Source organism: Nelumbo lutea, chromosome 1 (assembly GCF_056320005.1).
Source record: "Nelumbo lutea isolate HS-2025 chromosome 1, American lotus-T2T, whole genome shotgun sequence".
Classification (NCBI taxonomy): Eukaryota; Viridiplantae; Streptophyta; class Magnoliopsida; order Proteales; family Nelumbonaceae; genus Nelumbo; species Nelumbo lutea.
The window spans coordinates 48,262,849-48,273,455 of record NC_142684.1 but is presented as its reverse complement, the minus strand read 5'-3'; the positions used below and the strand labels follow the sequence as shown (position 1 = coordinate 48,273,455).

Sequence of the window (10,607 nt, the reverse complement as noted above, 5' to 3'; positions counted from 1 at the left end):
GTGGCCTCCCCCACACAATTCACAATTAAGAGGCTGCACATGCATGGCAGCTATCTGCATTTCATCTATTTTTTTACTGAGTGCTCCTATTTGTGCAGCTAGTGCTGTATAAGTGTCAACATTATGCAAGCCTTGCTGCTTCCTAGTTTGAGTCCTTTCCGAATGCCATTGATAATTGTTGGCTGCCATTTCCTCAATAAGTGCATGGGCAACCTCAGGAGTTTTATTATTTATGGATCCTCCGGCTGCAGCATCTAATATTTGAGTCAGTAAGACCATTATAGAAAGTCTGCACTTGCAGCCAAATGGGGAGGCCATGGTGAGGAACTCTCCTTAACAGCTCCTTGTATCGTTCCCATGACTCATATAAAGATTCCCCCTCTTGCTGGAAAAAAGTAGTGATGTCATTCCTCATTTTAGCAGTTTTAGAAGGGGGAAAATATTTAGAGAGAAAACGGCTGGCCATTTCGTCCCATGTGGCTATAGATCCTGCCGGTAATGAGTTCAACCAAGCTTTGGCTTTATCCTTCAAAGAAAATGGGAATAACCTCAGCCGGATGGCATCATCACTTACCCCATTGTGTTTGAAGGTGTCACAGATTTCCAAGAAGTTAGCAATATGGGCATTCGGATCCTCATGGGCCATACCACAAAACTGAACCGTATTTTGTATCATTTGGATTATGGCCGGTTTAATTTCGAAGTTATTGGCAGCAATAGTTGGCCTGATAATGCTGGAGACAGTCCCGGTGAGGGTAGGCTTGGCATAATCCATCATAGTTCTTTGTTCAGCCATTTCTTGTGCTTCTTGTCTGACTTGCTTAGCAGCTCTCAAACGGACACGGAGAGTCCGTTCAATCTCTGGGTCGTAAAGGATCTCTTCCAGTTCAGGTCTGCTTGTCATAAACTGTTAAAGTCAAAGCAATAAAAATGCCAATATTCACAAAAGAAAATAAATAACTAATCCCATCACACTGAAAATGTAAAGTGAAGTATTGGAATACAAAACCTACATCCTATCATGAATAAATGAAGCCGATTATACTAAAAGCAGATTTAAACCAATCATCTTATTCAAGGTTCCTTTATCTACATCCATCGATTGCAACATCTGAATTCAGACCCAATTTAGATCTGAGTTCAGATCTACAAGTCTTTGGTATTGTTAGTCTAGAGAAATTAATAAATAATAATTCAGATCTGAGCTGGATATCTCATACACACTCATTGGTATACACTACAATATACATCCATTAAGGTTGGAATCAATTCTGTGATGCTTTAGGGCTGAAATCAGATCTGATCTAAAAAAAAAATTTAAAAGGATCTGAAATAAACTAAAACCAGTCCTGAGTTAGGCTTGGGTTAAAAACTCTACAATTGAAGCTCAAACCTGTATAGCTGATGCATATCAAACACTTGCTAAGACCTGAAAATTGGGTCTGCAATGTTTGGTATTGCAAGCTATTCGGCCCATACAACTTTTGTAGAAATCTGAAATCAGGTCTGCTAACTGTTGCACTATAGCAGCCCTGCTACAGATCTGAATGCTAAAAGAAATACTTGGAAAGTGCTAATTTTTCTTAAATATCTGAGGCATAACAATTATTCAATCCAAACATACACCTCCTTAGCTAATGTAGCTCGGTTACAAGTGGGTAAAGCCAAGAATTCAGTCCACCCAGAATTCATAGTATGCTCTGTATCAGTTCAGTCCTCACATCATATCAACTGCATTTCAGATTTGAATTTCTCTCATTCCTTGCTATCCATTCACCCCTGAGGCAGGTTGGATGTATCCTAGGGTGGATTGGGGTAGTGATGGCACCCAATTCACCTCAAACTTGCATCGGTTCAGATCTGAGTTCAGAGGAATTCAGATCTGAACTGAGTAGATCTGTAACAGCAGAATTCAGATCTGAACTCAAGTCTGAGTTTGGATCTGAATTCTCAATTGCCTTACCTTCAGTTATTGCTACCAAATTGTTTTTGGGGAATAGCAGAAGTGCCCTAGGGTGAATTGGGGTGGTGATGACACCCAATTCCCCTCAAAATTTCATAAGTTCAGGTCTGAGTTCAGAGGAACTCAGATCTGAACTGTTGCAGATCTGCAATAGCAGAATTCAGATCTGAACTCAGATCTGAGTTCTGATCCGAATTCTCAATTGCTCCTCTGGTTGTTCAAAAGATCTCCCCCTTTTTTTTTCATTTGTTTTTTTTTTTTTTCTTTTTGTAATGAAAGAAAAGAATAATAAAATCTGAAACACAAGCAACTCTTTTCGGCTGAGTGCTGCAGATCTGAAATCTGCTGATCTGAGTGCCGAATGCAACTCAGATCTGCAACACTCATGTTTATGTGAATTTTTTTTTTTTTTTTTCTTTTTGAAGGGAACAACATCAAGATTGAATAGAAATCAAATATGCCTTTATTAAAATGAAACTGAAACCAAAAAAAAGAAAGTAATCTACTTAAGAAAGAAGAAACATAACTAAAGTAGTACAGCAGTTGCAGTCCAAGCTGAAATGAAAAAGTTAGCAAATTAACCAAACTATGAATGCAATGCTGAATGAGATCAGATTAAGAATGCTCAATGTTTCCTAATATTGTTTCTCTAAATCCCCGGCAACGGCGCCAAAAACTTGATGTGTGGCTCATTGTGACACTAGCAAGTGCACTAGCCGTTCAAGTAATAAAGTAGTGAGTGAAGTATCGTTCCCACGAGGATTTAGGAAACAATTACCAATACTAAATTGAACATTTCTTATCTGATCAACAAATAAATCAAAACTCTAATGAAAGCTAAGAAATCCTAAATTAAAATCTATCTAAATCATTGGTCCAATTGCCTTCAATTCAGGTTAGAAGAGTAAGCAGTAAATGTCAATCTCAGAATTCAGCAATCTATCAATTTGGATCATTCGAATGAATCATGATTGAGCCTTGGTTTGGTGAAACCCCAAGGTCATGAACAGCCTCTCTCAAGTGCATGTTCATCCTATGCATGAGTGACGGTTCTTCTATCTCTAGCAAGAATCTAATCCTCATGCATGCATTTCTTCAAACACTTCTAAGGCATCAATTCAAATCTGAATTGATCACCAACTGAATTGTGCAAGTTATCTCTAACCTTGCACTCAATTCAGTTCTTGAATAGTAGATCTGAATTCCTAGAGTCTCTCTCAAGAACTCTAGGAATTCCAAGCTGTAGATTAATTCGCCCAATCTGAAAATTGCAGATCTGAATTCTCTTTCAAGCAATTCAGATCTTGCAATCTCAGATCTGAGAATTCAGATCTGAGTTTTGAAGGTTAGTTGGCCGAATTAATCTACAATCATACCCTTATTCAAGAAACTTCAAATACAATGCATGACCATTTGAATGAATCAAAAAGAATTAGATTGCTGAACTGAAATTTTACAAGCTGAAATACATCAAGGAAGAATGGAAACAAGGAGAAAGAAGAAAGAACATATAACTAAGAAACTGAATTCAAATCAAAAGAGAATGAAACTACAAATGATTTATTACAGAAGATCTTTGAATCACAAACTCTCAATTCGAACTCACCTTCTTCTTCTAACTTGCTTGTCTTGAACTTCCTTCAGGCCTTCTTCTTCTTCTTCCTTGCGCCTAGCCTTCTTCTCTTCTCTTCTCTCAAGGTGGCCGAACCTCTAAGAGTGGGAGAGCCTTCCTCTCAAGCAATTGAACAACTTTCTCCCCTCCTAGAGGCCTCCTTATATAGTTTTTCAAGGGGGCTCTTGCCCCTTCTTGAAGCCTCTAGAATGGGGTGTATTACACCCCTCATGAACCTTCTAGAGTGCTCCCTCCTTCTCTTCAAGAAACTCCTAGAAGTTGCCGCCCCTAGCTCCCTTTGGGCTGCTATTTGGGCTACAACTTAGCTTGCTTTTGAGCTCATGTGGGCTACACTCTAGGCTGTTATTTGGGCTAAAAATGGGCCTTCCTTGCTGGGCCGAATTCTCCTCATAGCTAGGCTTTATTTTCTTGGGTTTTCTCAAGGAATTCACTTGCTCTTTTTGGGCCGAAGTGCTCTCTCTTGCTTCCATGACCGGGCTGGACTGAAATTGGTCTTTTTGAACCTTCTTTTCTTGCCTTTTTCCTTCATTTTCTTGGATTGATTATCCCTAAACTTATTCTTAGCATTAAGCTAAATTAAGGCAAAAATTAATAAAACCGGCATAAAAATCCATGCTAAAGTCCTCAAAAATTATAGATAAATTGTAAGTTCATCATGCATTCCCGATCATTACCTTTGTCCGACAAAGGGGCTGATCCTGTCACTATGATCACCCTCTCAGATGAATTCTCAGACTGTCCCAACATACCTACGTTTTGATCCCCGCTAAGGATCTCACTAATTGGCATATCAAAGGCAGCCCAATCCAACACCTAGTGAAGTATCATAGTCGAGTCTAGGGGTCAGGTGTAACTTTCCAGTTTTGCCCATCTATCTCCAAGGTCCAGGGCAATACTTGAAATCTGGTCCGGTTCAAGGGTTCAAGTAATCCTACCCTACGTGTGCCTTGGGTCTCACCCTAGCGGCAGAGACAAGCCACCCCAATAGTTGGTAGCACACCAGTATCAGCCTTGGCAGGATAAATCTCCCCAGACTTATCCAATGGCTGTGAACATTTAAAACCAACACGAGTCTCATTAAGTGTCCAATTTTAGGGTCTTACACTGAATCATACAACACAACATGATGAAAGAATGGTAGGATTCATCTTATGGACGCTAAAAGGTTGCGGAATGGGTGGGCGAATTTAAAAAATTTCATACCTTCTTTCAACTGGGAATCATATTCCCTAAATTTAGAATACAATATTCAAGGATTCTACTTAGACCATAATCGAACCAGATCTGAACAAAAAGGCAATGGGAGGATTATACCTGATCCCGAGAAGCAATATCTCCCAAAGTTGGTGTTCACGCCCAAAGAGGACACCAAGAACCGCTTCTGCTGAATATGACACAGCAATGATTGGAACGGAACCAGCAGAGTGCATCCCACACACTGAATCCTTCGCAAGAATCCTCTGGAAGACTAGAGCACCAAAACCGAATCAGTCTTTTCTACAAAACTAATGTCAAAAACTGATTTCTTGATTTCTTTTTTCTTCAAAGATCGAATCTTGTCGGAGAGAATGGCGGCGACTGCTAGAGGAGAATGCTAGAGAGGAAGATGGCGAACTGCTATATTTTTTGAGATCCTTATCTCAAGATTGCAGAAGTGAGCTTCAAAAACCTTAAGGGATCGAATTCTCGTAATTCGAATGGGGTTTATCCTCTTTCTTCATGATCAAGAAACCTCCTAATCTCATTAGGAGTTATCCTAATCCAAATCTGTATTTAGATAGGGAGACTTCTTGATCCTATCTGTAGAGCAAATCAGCCTACTCCTGATCTCATCAGGAGACTACCAGATTCTAATCCTAATTTGAATCTAGTCTCCAAGAGTGGATAGGATCAAGACCCAATCCTTTTTGGCTTATCTTAATCCTAGATCTGCCCCTATGTATGACTGATTAAATCAGCCTAGTTTGAAATGGGCTTTAGGCCCATTATGTATTAAGTGCTCAATAGTTTTCCAAAACAGCTGCCCAGTTGGGCTTCTTTGTATGGCGTGGGACCCAAGCATTGATCTACACACCAACCACATGGGTTCGGCCCAGCCTTTATTACAAGGCCTTGCCGAATTCACTGGAAAGCCCCAGTGAACCCCTAAGCCCATCACATGGACCCTATGGACCCAACACTTACACTAAGTGGTCCCTAGGGCAAGCCATCTTATAAAAACCCAAGGACTGTGGGCAGATGCAAGATTAGCCCATCAGGTATTATCCTAAATGGCCTTACACTTAATATCTCAGCCTATAATAATCAAGCACTGCCCTACAAGAGAGGACCTCTCCCTCGGCTGCAAGGAACGGTGCCACACTCTCTACTCACATGGACCCCGGGAATTAAAACCATTTGCAAAATGTTTTGAAACCATACATATATATATACATATTATATTTAAATTTTGCAAAACAATATTCCAATGACTGAAATCAACTACCGGAAATTTGGTTTCCATCAGAGAGAGTGCATTCCCGATCATTACCTTTGTCCGACAAAGGGGCTGATCCTGTCACTATGATCACCCACTCAGATGAATTCTCAAACTGTCCCAACATACCCAGGTTTTGACCCTCGCTAAGGATCTCACTGATTGGCATATCAAAGACAGCCAAATCCAACACCTAGTGAAGTATCATAGTCGAGTCTAGGGGTCAGGTGTAACTATCCATTTTTGCCCATCTATCTCCAAGGTCCAGGGCAATACTGGAAATCTGGTCCGGTTCAAGGGTTCAAGTAATCCTACACTACGTGTGCCTTGGGTCTCACCCTGGCGGCTGAGACAAGCCACTCCAACATTTGGTAGCACACTAGTGTTAGCCTTGGTAGGATAAATCTCCCCAGACTTATCCAACGACTGTGAACATTTAAAACTAACACGAGTCTCACTAAGTGTCTAGTTTTAGGGTCTTACACAGAATTATACCAAACAAGCACTTGGTTCCATTCCTTCATGATAATCATATGACAGACATTCTTATATACTCTCTGCTGTCAGGAATTTATTAGCAACCAAAACAGACCAAAATCAACGTACATAACCAGAAAATATTTTTATTGAGCTTCATGGTTTTCAAAAGTTTAACCATAGTCTATCAAAATAGGGTTTTACCTAGATTGAGCAATGAACACCTGATTTGCGATGCTAATCCAAGTAATCCAACAATTTTTAGTGGAATGAAAAATCCAAAAAGAAAAATATATTTATGTTAAAGAAAATGCCCTAGAATGAACAGAGGTGGGTGAGGTTGGATGTACCTTAACTGTGTATGTTTCCCTTCACCACTTTATGCCCTGAAATGGGAGAAATCACAAACAAATTGAATCAACTATGAAAATGTGATGAACAAGAAGATTGGGAGAGAGAGAGAGAGACAGAAAGATAGAGATTACCCTTCATGGCAGCCACTATTTGTCTGTTGTGGAATGAAAAAGTGAAGAAGAAGAAGACGATTTTGAGAGAGGGAGTGATATCAATCTTACCCTTCACCACAACAACTATAGAAGAAGATCGATCTTACCCTTCACTGCAACAACTATAGAAGAAGATTTTGAGAGAGCTCCCTTCTTCGTCAAAACTCTTTCAGTCGGCTTCTCCATAGAAAAGTTGAGGGCGGGAAGCAAGAGAGCGGGAGTCTTGAAATGGATTTTGCTTTTTAGATCTATAGGCAAGTTATTTAGACCAGTTCAAAGTTTACTCCTAGTGTAAAAACCACCACCCAAGTTTCACTTTTTTTCATTTAGTTTGGTACTTGTCCCTCTTTATAGCGGCAGTCACCAAGACTGCCAGCTTTAGGCCGCCGCCTTACATCATTTTTCTTGTAGTGTTCTAGTGAACAGTGATCATTAACAAGTATCTACATGTCTCTAATTATTGATTCCTTAAATACAAATTAAAGTCATTGGTGATTTTTCACTTTTTAGTAAAGCATTTAGAAAAGGTAAGAAAGAAGGAAAGGAAGACTCACATCACGTCAAGCAAGACTAAGGCGACTCCATAACACCAATAGAACAAGCTTAGATTGTTTACTCTTTTGTGCAGCTTCCTCAATTTTCTACACATAGAAGCAAAACAATAGACATAAAAATTAACTACATCAAATAGAAAGGATCAAATAACTAATAAATTACTCTATATTTAAAATACAAGATTCAAGAGGACAATTCTGCTAACCCTTTAATTCTAGAGAGGGAAGAGTATGTTAATAAGTATGGGGAGGTAGACAAGAAGCAAGAAGTAGTTTCTGAGGGGGCGGTGGGTTCAGAAAAGGGTCATAATTCAGCAAGGAGCCTGGAAGAAGCTGTGGCTTTTTCTAGGATCAATGCAAACCCAACCTACCCAGTATGTGGTTACTTCAGCACTCATATGATATGCAGCATCTGCTGCTGATAGCTGGGACTGTCACTAACAGAAAATCACAGTAGTCACTGATGTGGCTAGCATACCCGCTACCCCTTCCAGGACCCCAGATAGCTGGGGCGAACATTTGGAAATGTCCTTTTATCTGGAATAATAGTGGTGTAGGTGACAGGACTACAAAAAGTGCCCGAATGATAGACCAACAATCATAGCCTGATTGCTTCAGTCACCTTCCCAGTTAAACATAAGGCCTCAATCAACATATGGAATGGGGAAGATCTGAGACAAAATTCATTAATAGACAGGTGTGGATATTATTTATGACAAAAAAAAGATAGGTGTGGATTTTGGTTGCTGTGATGCCAGGAGGGAATTGCTTGTATAGTCCACTACTATACATTACTGAACTATCTCACTTGGTAGCTGATAGTGTTAGACAGTTGTATTCCCTTAGCTTCAATCAGAATGATGTACCTTATGAATTTATTGTAAATGAATAAAGTACATATTTGATTCATGTTTCTGTGGTGTGTTTCTGTGTAATACCCTTAAACTGGACACTTAATGAGACTCGTGTTAGTTTAGAATGTTAACAGCCATTGGGTAAATCTGGGGAGATTTATCCTACCAAGGTTGACACTGGTGTGCTACCAACTGTTGGGGTGGCCTGTCTCAGCCACCAGGGTGAAACCCGAAGCACATGCAGTGTAGGATTAATAGAACCTTTGAACCGTACCAGATTTCCAGTATTGCCCTAGACCTTGGAGATTGATGGGCAAAACTGGAAAGTTACACTTGACCCCTAGACTCGATTATGATACTGCACTAGGTGTCAGATTGAGTTGTCTTTGATATACAAATCAGTGAGATCCTTAGCGGGGGTCATAACCTGGGTATGTTGGGACAGTCCGAGAATTCATCTGAGTGGGTGATCATAGTGACAGGATGAGCCCCTTTGTCGGACAAAGGTAATGATCGGGGATGCACTCTCTCTGATGGAAACCAAGAATGCCAGCAGCCGATTTCAATTGTTGAGATTTTGTTTGGAAAAATATATTTATATACAGATATATATAAGTTATGGTTTCGAAATGATTTGCAAAAGGTTTTAATTCCCGGGATCCATGTGAGTAGAGAGTGCAACACTCTTCCTTGCAGCCGAGGGAGAGGTCCTCTCTGGTCGGGCAGTGTTTGATCATTGTGGGCTGAGAGGTTAACTGTAAGACCATTGAGGGTAATACCTGATGGGCTAATCTTGCATCTGCCCACAGTCCCTGGGTGTTACAAGGTGGCTTAGCCCAGGGACCACTTAGGGTAAGTGTTGGGCCCATAGATCCCATGAGATGGGCCTCAGGGGGTACACTGTCCATAACAGTGCATTCGGCCAGGCCTTGCAATAGAGGCTGGGCTGAACCCATGTGGCTGATGTGTAGATCAATGTTTGGGTCCCACGGCATACAAGGAAGCCCAACTGGGCAGCAGTTTGGAAGGCTAAGTGAGTACATAACCTTAAATAGGCCTAAAGCCCATTTCGAACTGGGCTGATTTGATCAGTTAATTAAGGGGCGAATTCTAGAATGGATCAGATGATAGGATTGGGCCTTGACCCTATCCACTTAGAGAGTTCAAGATCTAAATAAAATTTAGATCTAGAAGCCTCCTAATAAGATTAGGAGATGGCTGATCTAATCTGCAAATAAGATAAGGGTTCTCCCTTATCACTTAAAGGGACTTCTTGTTAGACAGTTTTGTATGCCCTTAGCTTCAATTAGAATGATGTACTTTATGAGTATTGGAAATGAATAAAGGTGCATATTTGATTCATGTTCCCTTGGTATGTTTTTGTGTAATACCCTTAGACTGGACACTTAATGAGACTCGTGGATCGGTCTGGGGAGACCTATCTTGACAAGGCTGACACTGTGGTGCCACCAAGTCGGTTGGGGTGGCCTGTCTCAGCTGCCAGGGTGAGACCATAGGCACATACAGTGTAGGATTAATTGAATCTATGAACTGGACCAGATTTCAAGTATTGCCCTAGACCTTGGAGATTGATGGGCAAAACTGGAAAGTTACACCCGACCCCTAGACTCGATTATGATACAGTACTAGGTGTCAGACTGTGGTGTCTTTGATGTACCATTCAGTGAGATCCTTAGCGGGGGTCAAAACCTGGGTATGTTGGGACAGTCCGAGAATTCATCTGAGTGGGTGATCATAGTGACAGGATCAGCCCCTTTGTCGGACAAAGGTAAGGATCGGGGATGCACTCTCAGTGATGGAAGCCAAGACTGCCGGCAACCAATTTCAACCGTTGAGATTTGTTTTTCAAAGTATATTTTATGGGATATAAAAGTATATATATTATGGTTTCTCAAATGTTTGCAAAAAGGTTTTAATTCCCGGGATCCATATAAGTAGAGACTGCAACACTGTTCCTTGCAGCCGAGGGAGAGGTCCTCTCTTGTCGGGTAGTGCATGATCATTATGGGCTGATAGGTTAAGTGTAAGACCATTGAGGATAATACCTGATGGGCTAATCTTGCATTTGCCCACAGTCCCTGGGTGTTACAAAGTGGCTTGGCTCAGGGACCACTTAGGGTAAG

General features: G+C 40.7%; 1 non-coding gene across 1 annotated transcript; it reads left to right on the top strand.

Moving 5' to 3' along the window:
• Positions 1 to 311: 311 nt before the first annotated feature.
• Positions 312 to 418, top strand: LOC148874559 (small nucleolar RNA R71). The gene has a single exon (XR_016106132.1). It is a non-coding gene; the product is annotated as a small nucleolar RNA R71 (small nucleolar RNA).
• The last annotated feature ends 10,189 nt before the right edge of the window (positions 419 to 10,607 follow it).